The sequence below is a fragment of the Ovis canadensis genome, chromosome 5, assembly GCF_042477335.2.
Source record: "Ovis canadensis isolate MfBH-ARS-UI-01 breed Bighorn chromosome 5, ARS-UI_OviCan_v2, whole genome shotgun sequence".
In the NCBI taxonomy this organism is placed as follows: domain Eukaryota; kingdom Metazoa; phylum Chordata; class Mammalia; order Artiodactyla; family Bovidae; genus Ovis; species Ovis canadensis.
The window spans coordinates 106,995,272-107,010,587 of NC_091249.1; the positions used below are offsets into that span (position 1 = coordinate 106,995,272).

At 40.4% G+C, this 15,316-nt stretch overlaps 1 protein-coding gene across 27 annotated transcripts in view; it reads right to left on the bottom strand.

Annotated features, from left to right (window-relative positions):
• The window catches only part of MCTP1 (multiple C2 and transmembrane domain containing 1), a 395,240-nt gene that overhangs the window by 311,023 nt on the left and 68,901 nt on the right, over positions 1–15,316 (bottom strand). For 3 of the 27 annotated variants that reach the window (XM_069590171.1, XM_069590163.1, XM_069590154.1), the window contains exon 1: positions 908–997. The exons of the other annotated variants lie outside the window; for them this stretch is intronic. The gene's annotated coding sequence lies outside the window, so the exon portion shown is untranslated. Of the gene's footprint in view, positions 1–907; positions 998–15,316 lie in introns of those variants that run through there. 27 annotated transcript variants of the gene reach the window in all.

Here is a 15,316-nt window from a genome sequence, read left to right on the forward strand (position 1 = left end):
CGATAGAGAGTAGCTCTCCAGGCCTTATTCATCCTGCAGTGAAATTCTGTTCACTTTGACCATTACCTCCCCATTCTCTCCTCCTCCCCTAGTCCTTGCCAACCACCATTCTCCTCTCTGCTTCTATGAGTTTTACTATTTTAGATTTTCTATATAAGGGAAGGTGCCCAGAACAGGCTATTCGAAGGTAGGTCTCAGAAGTGCTCAGTAATTCGGGACGCATAGGACCCCACTCAGGGTGTCGTGGACCCCCCTGCCTAAGATAGGTAGGGTGAGAAGGAGTGGGAAGTGTTTTAAGGGTTGAAAGAAACCGACGGGTTGAAAGAAACTCCCCCTTAGTGAAGGGTAGATGGGTTGAAAGAAACCCCCCTTGGCAAAGCTAAAAACCTTGACAAGGCAGACTTCTCTATAAGACTTAATTTTCTGACACGGGTAACAGTGAGTCAAAAGAACGACAACTCTTTATAGAACTAATTTTGCAACTGTTAAACAAAAGAGAAATTAAAGTTAAAAAGGCTAGTGTTCAATTCCTTTTTTAAATTCGTACAAGAGCAATGTCCTTGGTTTCCAGAAAAGGACACTGTTAATTCGGATACTTTGATAAAGGTAGGGAAACAGCTAAAAACTTATTATACTTTGGATGAGCCAGAAAAAGTTCCTGTAGATGCTTTTGCTCTGTGGAATATGATTAGAAATGTTCTGGAGCCCCGTCATGAGGCTGTTAGATAGCCTATGGGAGAGGCTATAGTGGTGGATGGTAGTGAGTCTCCACTTTCTATGCAGATCATATTTTCTGCCATTGACAAACAAAAAGAGGGAAACTGTGCTCCACCTCTGGAGGAAGGAAAGGGCTTACAGGACGCTGCAGTCAGGCGCCCTGGTGAGCCCCCCCCACCCCTACACAAACCTTTAAAAAATTTATCCACCATTTTCTGATTTAAGACGACCACCGACCACCGCCACCTCCGCTTGCCTCCAAAGCCTCCCAGAACATTGCCTAAGGTTGAAAAAGATAGGGAGAATTTTTTTAAACAAAGCAGCTTTTAAAACAGAGCCTGCTCCTTGCAGAAAACCCACTCAGGGGGGCCTCACCCAAGCAAAAAAAAAAAAGAAAAAAGAAAGAAAAAAAAATCATAATAAAAAGGATTCTACAAATAAAAAATGTTTCTCTTATGGCCAAATATTTATGCCAGCATTTTTGCTGGCAATGTCCTGCTAAATGGAGACAACAAGCCACGACAATCAATCCCAGGTAGCTCAGGACTAGACCTCAGCTCCACCACCACAATATTAACCCCTGATACGCTGGTTACTCTGATTCCAACGGGAGAGGCTGGCCCCCTGCCTGAGGGCAATGTAGGACTTGTGCTAGGGCCTAGCTTGCTTTCTTTTCAAGGAATTTTGGTGGTGCCTGGTGTAATAGAGATTCTGATTATACTGAGGAAATTAAAGTTTTGATCTCGCCACCTACTAAAACTGTGCAAAATTAATAAAGGTTAAAGAATAACACAGCTTTTGCTTTTACCTTATTATCAGACAAGAAAAACCTTGACTTCTCAAGCTAGGGGCCCCAGAGGGTTTGGATCTAGTGATCTAGCTTTTTGGGTGCAGGAAATTACAGCTTCTAGGCCTTTAAAAGATTTTTTAATTTAAGGAAATAAAATGTCAGGGCTGTTAGAAACTAGAGCAAATGTCTCTTGCATTGCTGGGAAAGACTAGCCCAGCTTCTGGCCCATACATACTACTGAAAATGAGTTGGTGGGATTAGAGAAAGTGGTATGCAGGATGGGGGTGCTGTAGAGGAAAAGGTGAGGGAGAGTTTAGAATCTTGGAGAGTAGTGAGTTCCCTGTTGCTGGAGGTATTCAAGCGGGCACCGGTGGTGCAAGTTTCTTGTCTTGAGACTTTATTAGCTTTCCATGTAAACCAAGTTATTCAGCCTCTTTTCTCCACTAATTTTCCTACGACACTATTGTTTCCTAATCTCTCTTTTCTAATTAAATAGTCCTTTCTAAGACGCCGACTCCGTCCCCTCTTCGAATTCCCTGGATCCACCAGGGCTGGACCCTGGCAAGGGAAATCATACAGTATTTGTCCTTCCGCGACTGACTTTTTTCACTGGGCTTAATGCTTTCTGGGTTTCCCAGGTCGCCCTCTTGGTAAAGAATCCACCAGTCAATGCAGGTGACGCATGAGATGTGAGTTCACTATCTGGGTTGGGAAGATCCTTTGGAGGAGCAAATGGCAACTCACTTCAGTATTCTTGCCTAGAAAAACCCACTGAGGAGGCGGGTGGGCTATAGTCCATGGGGTCGCAAAGAGTTGGACACGACTGAGCGCACACACAATGTTCTCCAGGTCCATTCACGTTGTCGCAAATGGCAGATTTTCCTCCTTTCATAAGGTTGGATAATATTCCACTGTACATATACACCAAAGTTTTTTTTTATCCAACAACGGATATTTTGGCTGTTTTCATATCTTGGATATTGTGAATAATGCTGCAATAAACATCTCTTTAAGGTTCTGATTTAAATTTCTTTGTATAAGTACCCAGAAGGGGGGCTGTTGAATCATATGAAACCTTAAAAGACTCCAAATAGCCAAAGCAACCTTAAGAAAGAAGAACAGAGCTGGAGGCATCACACTTTCTGATTTCAAGCTATACTCCATAGCTGTAGTGACTGAAGCAGGATCACACCACCAAAAATACCAGACAAACAGATCTATGGAACAGAATAAAAAAACCAGAAATAAACCCACACACATACAGTCAACTAACCCTCTATAAGGGCATCAAAAATACAAAGTAGGGAAAGGACAGCATCTTAAATAAAAGATGTTGGTAAGTCTATATATCCACATACAGAAGAATGTAATAAAGCCCTTATTTTATACCAAATGCAAAAATCAACTCAAAATGGATTAATAACAGTGCAAGATCTGAAGTTATAAATTTTCAAGAAGAAAATATAGGGAAAAAGCTCCTTGACAATGGTCTTGGTAATAATTTTGGATATGACATGAAAAACTCAGGCATTAAAAGCAGGAATAGACAAGTGGGACAACATCAACTTAAAAAGCTTCTGCCTAGCAAAGGAAACAACAAAATGAAAAGACAGCCTATGGAGTGAGAAAAAATATCTGTAAACCATGTATCTGGAAAGGAGTTAATACATAAAATATAAGGAACTCATACAATTCAATAGTAAAAAAAAAATTAAAAATGAGCAAGGTCCATCTAGTCAAGGCTATGGTTTTTCCAGTGGTCATGTATGGATGTGAGAGTTAGACTATAAAGAAAACTGAGAGCCAACGAATTGATGCTTTTGAACTGTGGTGTTGGAGAAGACTCTTGAGAGTCCCTTGAACTGCAAGGAGATCCAACCAGTCCATCTTAAAGGAGATGAGTGCTGGGTGTTCATTGGAAGGACTGATGCTGAAGCTGAAACTCCAACACTTTGGCCACCTGGTGCAAAGAGCTGACTCACTTGAAAGACCCTGATGCTGAGAAGGATTGAGGGCAGGAGGAGAAGGGGACGACAGAAGATGAGATGGTTGGATGGCACCACTGACTTAATGGGCAGTTTGGGTAAACTCCGGCAGTTGGTGATGGACAGGGAGGTCTGGCGTGCTGCGGTTCACGGGGTTGCAAAGAGTCAGACACGACTGAGCGACTGAACTGAACTGAAGGATCTGAATAGATATTTCTCCAAAGAAGACATATGAATGACCAACAGGAACATGAAAAGTTGTTCAATATCACTAATTATCAGGGACCTGAAAAACAAAACTATGCCTGTTAGAAAGGCTAGTATGAAAGAAAAAAAAAAAGATAAATGCTAGTGAAGACAGAAAGAAGAAATAACCCTTGTATACTTTTGGTGGGAATGTAAAAGAAGTAAGCTTAAATGTTAAAATCTGGAGTTCTGGGCTGTGAAAGTGTTGCACTCAATATGCCAGCAAATTTGGAAAACTCAGCAGTGGCCACAGGACTGGAAAGGGTCAGTTTTCAATCCAATCCCAAAGATAGGCAATGCCAAAGAATGCTCAAACTACCACACAATTGCACTCATCTCACACGCTAGTAAAGTAATGCTCAAAATTCTCCAAGCCAGGCTTCAGCAATATGTGAACCACGAACTTCCTGATGTTCAAGCTGGTTTTAGAAAAGGCTGAGGAACCAGAGATCAAATTGCCAACATCCGCTGGATCATGGAAAAAGCAAGAGACTTCCAGAAAAACATCTATTTCTGCTTTATTGACTATGCCAAAGCCTTTGACTGTGGATCACAAGAAACTGGAAAATTCTGAAAGAGATGGGAATACCAGACCACCTGACCTGCCTCTTGAGAAATCTGTACGCAGGTCAGGAAGCAACAGGTAGAACTGGACATGGAACAACAGACTGGTTCCAAATAGGAAAAGGAGTATGTCAAGGCTGTATATTGTCACCCTGCTTATTTAACTTCTATGCAGAGTACATCATGAGAAACGCTGGACTGGAAGAAACACAAGCTGGAATCAAGATTGCCGGGAGAAATATCAATAACCTCAGGTATGCAGATGACACCACCCTTATGGCAGAAAGTGAAGAGGAACTAAAAAGCCTCTTGATGAAAGTGAAAGAGGAGAGTGAAAAAGTTGGCCTAAAGCTCAACACTCAGAAAACAAAGATCATGGCATCCGGTCCTATCACTTCATGGCAAATAGATGGGGAAACAGTGGAAACAGTGTCAGACTTTATTTTTTGGGCTCCAAAATCACTGCAGGTGGTGATTGCAGCCATGAAATTAAAAGACGCTTACTCCTTGGAAGAAAAGATATGACTAACCTAGATAGTATATTCAAAAGCAGAGACGTTACTTTGCCGACTAAGGTCCATCTAGTCAAGGCTATGGTTTTTCCTGTGGTCATGTATGGATGTGAGAGTTGGACTGTGAAGAAGGCTGAGCACCGAAGAATTGATGCTTTGGAACTGTGGTGTTGGAGAAGACTCCTTGGACTGCAAGGAGATCCAACCAGTCCAAGGAGATCAGTCCTGGGATTTCTTTGGAGGGAATGATGCTAAAGCTGAAACTCCAGTACTTTGGCCACCTCATGCGAAGAGTTGACTCATTGGAAAAGACCCTGATGCTGGGAGGGATTGGGGGCAGGAGGAGAAGGGGACGACAGAGGATGAGATGGCTGGATGGCTTCACTGCCTTGATGGACGTGAGTTTGAGTGAACTCTGGGAGTTGGTGATAGACAGGGAGGCCTGGTGTGCTGTGATTCATGGGGTCGCAAAGAGTTGGACGCGACTGAACTGAACTGAACTGAGGCACACTTGGAGGTTTAGGAGGTTTCTACAATAATCCTCAATTTAAGTTTTGGGACTGTTGAAGCCAAAAAGCAGATGCAATATCTGAAACTGAAAACTACAACATAAGTAAAAATGTGTAGCCTTGTCAGGTCACTTGTAGGAAAGTCAAAACGAGACTGGAAGAGAGGGACCCTGAGAATGTGAAAGGAAGCACCCGCACCTTCTACTCCATCAAGGCACCGTTTCTAAAAAACTCTCCCTCTAATGTTCCTGGCTTGCTTCACCTAGAACAGTTATCATGCATGTGATGTCAAATTTCCTCATACCAAACCGTTCTTTCCCTTATTTTATATGAACTAGTGGTTCTCAACCTCAAGGGCTTTGAGTAAGCACCCAGAAACTTTGAGGGGGTGGGACTCAGCTATCAATATTTTTCTTACAGTAAGTAAAGTAAAGTATCTTAGTCGTGTCCGACTCTTTGAGACCGCATGGACTGTAGCCTATCAGACTCTTCCATCCATGGGATTTTCCAGGCAAGAGTGCTGGAGTAGATTGCCATTTCCTTCTCCAGGGGATCTTCCCGACCCAGGAATCGAAGCCTGGTCTCCTGCATTGCAGGCAGATGCTTTACCATCTGAGCCACCAGGGAAGCCCTATCCTCTGATTATTTCAATTACCACCCTAGCTTGACTCATTGTGCCATTGTGCCAGTTCTAAAAGCATATCTTTGAAGAAGTTTATATACAAAGAATTTCCAGACTTTTAAAATTTTTATCATGAAACACTTGTGGAATATATGTAGGAATCCACAAAGGGTCACTGTGACTTTGAGTTCTGCTGCTTATAAGACCTTTTCCCTAACAGAAGAAAGCTTCCACCAGAAGATAGAATGGTACTGATGAATTCAAAGTGGGGTTACTATGTTAGCTGGGGGTGGTTGATCCTTATTATCAAGAGGAAATAGTTATTGCAGCAGTACACAGAAAAGGAGAAGTATGTCTGCCTTTGGGGAGATTTTCTTGGATGTTCCTAGTACCGCCATGCCCACTGGACTGTAGATTGGTTAAGCTGTTTCAGGCTTAGTGTAGCTCTTTGTGAAAGTGAGTAAAGTCGCTCAGTCGTGTCCAACTCTTTGCGACCCCATGGACTGTAGCCTACCAGGCTCCTCTGTCCATGGGATTTTCCAAGCAATAGTACTGGAGTGTACTGCCATTTCCTTCTCCAGGGGATCTTCCCAACCCAGGGATCGAACCCAGGTCTCCCACATTGTAGACAGACACTTTACTGTCTAAGCCACCTTTGTCTATCCACAAAATCCACTTCATGAAAGTAGAAAAGTTCATGAAAGCTTTGCCATTTTTGACTTCTAAAATTTAAGAACCTTATTAAGGATATCAAGGGGTATCCTCGAAGACTTCTACTTAGTTATTACCAGTTTCTACTGTGGAAAAAGGGACTTCAAAATGGAGTTGGTATTGCCAAAGAGCTATTTAAAATGGAGCCAAGAGACCATTAAGGAAGCAGGGTTTAAGCCTGCCCTCACTGGGTGGAAGGATAAACTTTTGAACTGCTCCAAACCACAAATATTCCAGGGATATTGCGAGAAAACCTGCAACTTGTCATAAAACCAGACTTCCACCTCCCTCTTGTGATACCTTTAGCAACCAAATATGTATAGATAAGAACAGCTTCAGCTTGCCAGCACCAATCATAGTTCTTTCGAAACAACTTTTGCAACCTTCATCCACCTAAAGTTGGCCTTTATAAAACTCCGCCTTTCCTCTCCTCCTTGAAACACATTTTTCACTCCTACTCAAATCTGTGTCTCCCAAATTAAATTCTAAGACCCCCAATAAAGGCTTTACTTCTTTGCAGCTCTGCTGTGATGAATCTTGTTCAACACTACTTAGTCATCTCTCCTCGTTTCTATGACATTAGCAAAATTCTCACAGTGAAATCACCATTAAATAGAAATAAAAGGTTTTCAAAATTTAATTTGTCAAAAACAGAATTCAGAAGTCACTGGAATATTCAAAGTTCAGTGAAGCTCAAGGATTCACTTGTCAAGGGGACATTATAATTAGTTAGAGTTCAACTCAGCAACTTCAGAAAGCGAACCCACATAGAATGAGAAAAATCTGGGCCAACCAGTGGGCATCCTCCACTAAAGATGCTGCTCAGAGGCTCTGTATCCACAGCCCCACCTAACGGGACAGCTTATGCTTGAGTCTATGTACACTGAACTTCCTTGCCCCTGTTCACAGCTGATTAGAGCTGGAGACCTAAACTATAGGCAGACAATGAATAGGCTGGTCAGTGATAGGTGGTTAGTCAGCAAAATTGTTATTAGGCAAAGGCTGTTTGGGCCAAGCTCAGAGAGAAGTTGAAAGTGCCTGCTAAAGTTACTTAGGAGACGATCAAGAGACTGGAGAGGTCATGAAGGCCTACAGATGACCCCAAATTAGAAAACAGGTGCTCTAACTATAATGAAGTATGGGGTGGAAAAAATAGAGGGTAGAATATAACTTCATAGGAGGACATTCAGACAGATCAACTAACCAAAGTGCAGTATGCCAACAGCTGGGCAGGAGAGTAAAAGATCCAGGAACTCCCACTGCCGAAGGCCCAGAGCAGCTGGCAGGCCAGGGCAGGCTGCTCTGGACTCTTCTCTCTCTCTCTGACCCCCAGTCACCCTTCTCAACTCCCTTGGGGAGAGACAGCTGAAGTGAGCCCTTGGCTTTGACAATAGAATAGAGTGGGAAAAGAAAAGAGCAACAAGAATGAGCAAAAGAAGCAGAGAAACGAGAAAGCAGCAAGTAACACGGGAAATCCACGCACTGCCAGAGAGCAATGCTATGGGAGACAGTAGACGGCAGAGAGGCTGCAGAGAGACAGAAATGGCCCCGTGCCTTCCAATTCTCCCTCCCCGGTACCCTGCAGTGATCATGGATGTTCACATACAGATGCCCCTGTGACGCCAGCTCCCCACCCAGACAGAGCTCCAACAAGGGCATCGCCCTGCAGTTACCAAGCGAGGAAAACTTAGTGTTTCCATGAACATTTTCAACAAGAACTGGGGGAAAGGCTTACAGTAAAGGTAAATACATAATCTATCATTCCAACTGGGACACTTTAAAAGAGCAAAAGGGAGTGCCTCTACCAACTGTAAGGCATAAAGCGGCATAAACAAAACTGTCCCAGGTAAACTGCAATATGTGCCAACAGTACCTAACAAGTTAGTGTTCAGGAAACCAGAAAGATAAACTAAGCAGAAAAGGCTGTTCCTCTGGTTTATTTTTGTTTTGGCTTTTTTTTTAATTTAAATTTATTTATTTTCATTGGCAGCTAATTACTTTACAATATTGTATTGGTTCTGCCATACATCAACATGAATCCGCCACGGGTGTACATGTGTTCCCCATCCTGAGCCCCCCTCCCACCTCCCTCCCCATCCCATCCTTCTGGGTCATTCCAGTGCACCAGCCCCGAGCATCCTATATCCTGTATCAAACATAGACTGGCCATTCGTTTCATATACGATATATACATGTTTCAGTGCCATTCCTCCAAATCGTCTCACCCTCTCCCTCTCCCACAGAGTCCAAAAGACTGTTCTATACACCTGTGTCTCTTTTGCTGTCTCACATACAGGGTTATCGTTACCATCTTTCTAAATTCCATATATATGCATTAGTATACTGTATTGGTGTTTTTCTTTCAGGCTTACTTCACTCTGTATAATAGGCTCCAGTTTCATCCACCTCATTAGAACTGATTCAAATGTATTCTTTTTAATGGCCAAGTAATATCCCATTGTGTATACATACCACAGCTTTCTTATCCATTTATCTGCTGATGGACACCTAGGTTGTTTCCATGTCCTGGCTATTATAAAAAGTGCTGCGATGAACATTGGGGTACATGTGTCTCTTTCAGTTCTGGTTTCCTCAGTGTGTATGCCCAGAAGTGGGATTTCTGGGTCATAAGGCAGTTCTATTTCCAGTTTTTAAAGGAATCTCCACACTGTTCTCCATAGTAGCTTCACTAGTTTGCATTCCCACCAACAGTGTAAGAGGGTTCCCCTTTCTCCACACCCTCTCCAGCATATATTGCTTGTAGACTTTTGGATCACAGCCATTCTGACTGGCGTGAAATGGTACCTCTCTATTTTTGAACTGAACTACAACCCTGGGTTTAATTCTGGGATTTTGACTTTGTAATAGCCCAAATCAAACCCAATGAACTTACAAATTTTCAAGGCCCTCTAAATAGCAGTATTTCACTCTCCTGAAAAAGTATGAAATTCAGTCCTCCCCAAGCATCTTTGCTGGGACTCCCACAACACTGGTTGCTCACCCTTGACTTGTCTGCTAATTGTTTCTCTGCAGCATCGCTGCGTTGCCACAGATGGCCTTTCCACCTACACATACAGGATATAAAATAATTGGAACCAAAGGAAAGCGAATAAAATTCCTTTTTCCAACCCTCTTGTATGGACCACTCCTTTTGTGATTCGACCTTGTAACCAACTTTTGTGTAACAAGAGGCAAATTCTGATGATGAAAGGGCAGGCTTGATATCAACTATTTAATTTCAGCCAAAGATACTTATTCTTTTGCATCTTTTTTCCCCTTTAATCTTTAAAATGGGATAAAATTCCATGCAAAGGACTGTTTTGATTATGAGATAAAATATGTAAAAACACATTGCAAATTATTTGAATATATGTAGCTATTGGGGGCAGGTGATGAAAAGAGCGATCATAAAATAGAGGAAGGATGACAGGAATCAGAACACAAAGTCTTGTATCTAAGACCTGGTTATATTATTAAGGTGCTCTGAGGCAGAGGGAAAATTTGTTGAGGTCTATGACCCTAATTTTCTTCTTCCTAAAACAATAAAATAAAAAGAGACTCTGTGAAAATTAAAAAAAAATCATGTAACTTAATGTAAAGAGGATTTTTCTTGATTTTTTAAAAGAATAATATATATTATGTGTGTATGGAGCTTCCCAGGTGGCACTGGTGGTAAAGAACCTGCCTGCCAAAGCAGGAGATGGAAGAGAGGAGGGTTCGATCCCTGGGTTGGGAAGATCCCCTGGAGGAGGACATGGCAACCCACTCCAATCCTCTTGCCTGGCGAATCCCATGGACAGAGGAGTCTGGTGGGCTGCAGTCCCTGGGGTCACAAAGACTCAGATGTGACTGAAGTGACTGAGCACACCCAGCACAGAGATTAGAAAGCAGATTCTGCTTGGTTTGCCTCTTCCACTTTCAGAACTATGATACTAATTAATAACTGTTATCGTTACGATTTCAGCAAAATAATGTTTGTGAGACCTGAGAGCAAGACAGATTTTATTTGTACTAACTCTTCTGACCTTCTGTCTTTTGGTGAATTCCCAAGCATGCTCTTTCTTCCCCCTAAAAAACCAAATTGCATTAAAAAGTGCAGGATTACTTTTTTTTTTTTTAACTCAAAAAGAAAGGACTTGTCACAAGAAGGCATAATATACCAGCTTGCTATGAGTTCTTGTGCCAATAAGTATTAAAATAGATTAGGCCAGTTCTATTATTTCCAAAATTGGGGCATATGCAGAGGAAAACATTTCCTTTTAGAGGATTTGAACTTTTGAGATTCTAACAATTTCAGAGAGAGAAGCTAGCGTAACAGATGTTACATTGATGCTAAACATTTGGGACTTTGCTCAAAAATACTTTGAGTGTTTACATGTACTCCCATCTATAAATCTTGCGACACACAGATCCATAGCCTCACTGGCTTTTACGATTAAACAAAAATGCCTTCTTATCAGACTTAAATGCATATACCTCCTTCCTTTGGAATAATTTCACTACTTTTACTTTTTTTCTGTGAATTACAAGTACTTTTGAGTTCCTTTATCAGAACTCTATTAAACCAATGAATCAAAGTAAGATTTTAGTGTTTCTATCAGGTATCAACTTTGTTTGAATGTCCTATTGTTCCTTCTGGTAAGATTACATAGGTATCTTGAAAAAGCTCTAGATAGCATGAACTCTACTACTTCTTTTATTCTAACATTTGATTTTCTTGAAAGAAAACCATGGTGATAGTAACTTGTCTAAAAAAAAAAAACATTAGCAAACTTTAGTAATTAATCTCCACCTCCCCACAATACCCCAACTACCCAAAGTTCACCTCATCTTCATTCAGGATTTAATTTATTCACTCACTCACTATTTTTTTTCATCTCCTTCTGGATCCCCAGCACCAAGTGAATGTTATAGAGAACAAAGAAAGATGTTTGAACATATTCTTTTCCTTCAAAGACTCTCCTGGAGACAGTGTTGCACTTAAAGTTTAAATGCTAACATAGCAAAGCAAGATAAGAGGTGTTTCATGGCAGGAAAATAAGCAGCCCTCTATTTCTTTGACCTGCTGCTTCTCCTTTCTGCTCTACGTGTGGGTTTGAGGTATAAATCTAGCACCAATGATACTTGGACCCAAGCAGGCAATGGTGAAGTCCTAACAATTATATTTTGAACATGTTTCTTTGGTCAACTTCTACTGCTCTAGTGTACACCATAAATATCTTTCGAATAGCCGACTGCAATCACCTCCTGCCTGCTCTCAGACTCTGATCTCTTCTGCTCACTTCTTCTCATCCACTTAAGATGGTCCCTGTGGACTGTGTCTAACCACTTGAGCAAATGCTTAGGAAAAAACAGTGACATGAAAAATATAATGCAAAACTATGTACACAATGAAATTAACTAGGTTAAATATACCTATATAGTGGGGAAAAGGGAGGAAATCTAACAATGCATAAGTGGGCTAGTCTGTGGATGAGAGTAAAGGTAATTTTAGTTTCCTCCTATTTTTCAGAAATTTTCAAACTTTCTACAAATGGATGGTATGTACTGTTCTAATAATTAAGAATTAAAAAGAAAAATAATACTATTCTCTGCTGCTTTTACTCTTTGAAAACAGTGTTAAGGATTCTATGGAATGGAGTTTTATAAATTTGCTTTGATAAACACCTTCACACTGGGCAAAGCACATCAATGTACCACTCTCATTTACATATGAGTTCAATATGAAACTCACGCGTGAATTTTCCTCTTCAACAATCTCATGGCCACAGGTGCACAGCTGTGGCTGAAACAGGATCTTGTGCACTCACTTGTACAAATAGCATGTTATTGCTCACAGGTATAACCAAAGCACAAACATGGAACCGCCTCAGAACGTGGCACAACGTAGCCTTCCGTGAAAACTGTGATTTCCTTTAATTATTTACTATCTTCGAAAACCCTGCAGAAAAAGAGTTTTCAAGCTACAAAATAAATAACACCATATTGGATTATAATATGGTAGATTATATGATATTGGATTCAAGGTATATTATATTATATTTTCAAGGTATACAATGAATATACATGATTCCATACTGATATAAGTAAATGATTTGTATAAATAAATAGATAAATCAATGAGGAATAATGGCTAAGTCTACAGTACAGAAGAATTCAAAATAATTCATGTAAGTACTGCTCCTAAGGATGTCAATCACCACCTCTTAAGTGTGGGGCATTCACAGTGAGCGTCTTCCAAATAGTACAGTTTAGAGAAACCCAGCCAATACTATCTCAACCAGGGGATCAAGGCTAAAATCACTGCTGATAAACCATATAAACAGTATGCTCCTTTAATGGCTTGCAATGAGAATGGTACTCTACCTCTGTGGTCTTCCTTCAAAGCCCATAACCTCTGTCTGACCATGAGAAAAACATCAGCAAAACTCAAACTGAAAGACATTCTATAAAATATCTGACCCACAGAACTCAAAACTGTCAAGGTCATCAACAACCAAAAAAGCCTGAAAAATGGACACCGTCATGAGAAGCCTCAGGAGACATGAAAGCTAAATAAAACGTGGCATCCTGGATGTGATCCAGGAATATAAAGGATTTTACGTGAAAATAAAGGTCTGAATAAAGGATGGCCTTTAGCGCATATTAATGGATCAATATTGGTTCATTAGTTGTGACAAAGGTACCATAACAATGTCAGACGTTAACAACAGGGAAAGTTAGGTGTGAGGTATATGAAAATTCTTTCTAGCTTCATAATTTTTTTTGTAAACCTAAAATAGCCTCATAATTTTTTTTGCAAACCTAAAACTATTCTAAAACAATAAGCTTAATTTTCAAAAAGCTTCCATACAGCTAATTCTTTTGTGTAGATAACCTAGTGTTTGATGGGGGCAACCCTTCTAATTTGGTCTTTGCTTAGTAAGTATAATGATACATTTCAAAGAAGGCATGTCAGTGACTGATTCACCTAACCCACCTCAGCAGCAGCCCTTTGCCCTTCTCTCATTTCACAGGTAATTGGGGGTGATGTATTTAAGGGATACTGTTACACATTAATTATGTTCAATAAAAATAATTTCAGAGTAGAGCCACTGCAAATATTTTAACCACAGGTAACTGAGAAGGATGTTCCCAATCACCACACATTAGGCTCTAAGTCACAAGACTTGGGTTTTTCTTCTTTTGCCTCCATAAAACTAACTTTACTTCCAGCAAATAACCTATTCTTTTTGACCCTCAAGCTCTCATCTGTAGAAAGAGGAGGTTGATCTATATTACTTCCAAATTTCCTTCTTGCTTTCAGAAGACAGCAAACTCCAGTCAATTAAAAAAAAAAATGGCTCTGTCACTCAAAGGCTTAGGTTCTCACCTTAAAAAGTGGGGATAAAAATGGTTCCTACCTGATAGAGTTGTTGTGGAGATTATTTAAATAAACAATTACTAATATGTACAAAACACTTAGTTGAACATGTAATATTTCAATCCTGCCTTTGTGTGCTTAAAATGAGAACCTGATTATAGATAAGGACATAAACTAGATAACGTAAAAAACAAATTCGCACCTAAAATAGTTGAGGCTTTAAGACGCACTCACAAAGGAAGTGCTTTACAGGAGAAAAGTCTGAGCAGTTGAAGGAAGTCATGTGTCAGGGATAAATACTGAGGTTGCTCTGTTTTCACAGACCTTCAGAATCCTTTGCCCATGAATTGGAATGCTCTCCCTTGAGTACAGGTTGGTGAGGAAAGCATGTCATTCTCAGTTATTCTTACCAACAGTGGTTGAGAGGGCTGTGGGCCAAGGCCTGAATAATAAAGATGAGGAATCAAAAACACACTTCTGTTTCCTTTTGAAATGTGCTTTTACATTTGCTTGTGAGATTTACAATTCTAAAATGTCACACCACAGGAGGACTGTTAATTTTATTTACTCAGTACACAAGTCTGTCATAGAGAAAGATAACGTTATAAGGGTTTTCCATAAATAAATAAAATCTATTGGATTAATACATGTTAGAGCAGGATCTACTATGGATAAATTGTAGATCCTAGAAATCATCCAGAGTTGAATATAATAGCTTAGAATATAATAGCTAAACATAATGAAAATTATAAGCTTAAATTATTCACTTAATTGATACTCTTCAAGCATTCCGAATGTTAGACCAAAGCGTACAACAGCTTGCTTTTTCAGTACTATTTGCAAAAAAGAAGTAAACTGCCAAAAACATGATCTCTATCATATGAGTGGATAATAATGATGTTAGGTATTATTTCTAATTTTTTAAAAAAACTTCCTTACAGCTTAGCATTAAGCCAATAATCTAAAATTGCCAAAAGTTTCTCAGTAGTATTCAGCATAGGGAATCTCTGACTTATTACAGAATTATATACTATTCACGTTGGCAGGAGACTTATGTGTTTCTGCTTTGTTTTGTTTTCCTGAAATTACACTGCTTCTCACAGCAATTTTAACAAGCTTTGGGGCTATGAGTGTTCCCTGAGCCCACCGAGGGACACAGATAACTTCCTGCTGGGCAATGATAGCCCTCTCCTGGGCTTCCCTGGTGGCTCAGTAGTAAAGAATCACCTGTCAGTGCAGGAGACACAGGAGATTTGGGTTTGATCCTTGGGTTGGGAATATCCCCCTGGAGAAGGAA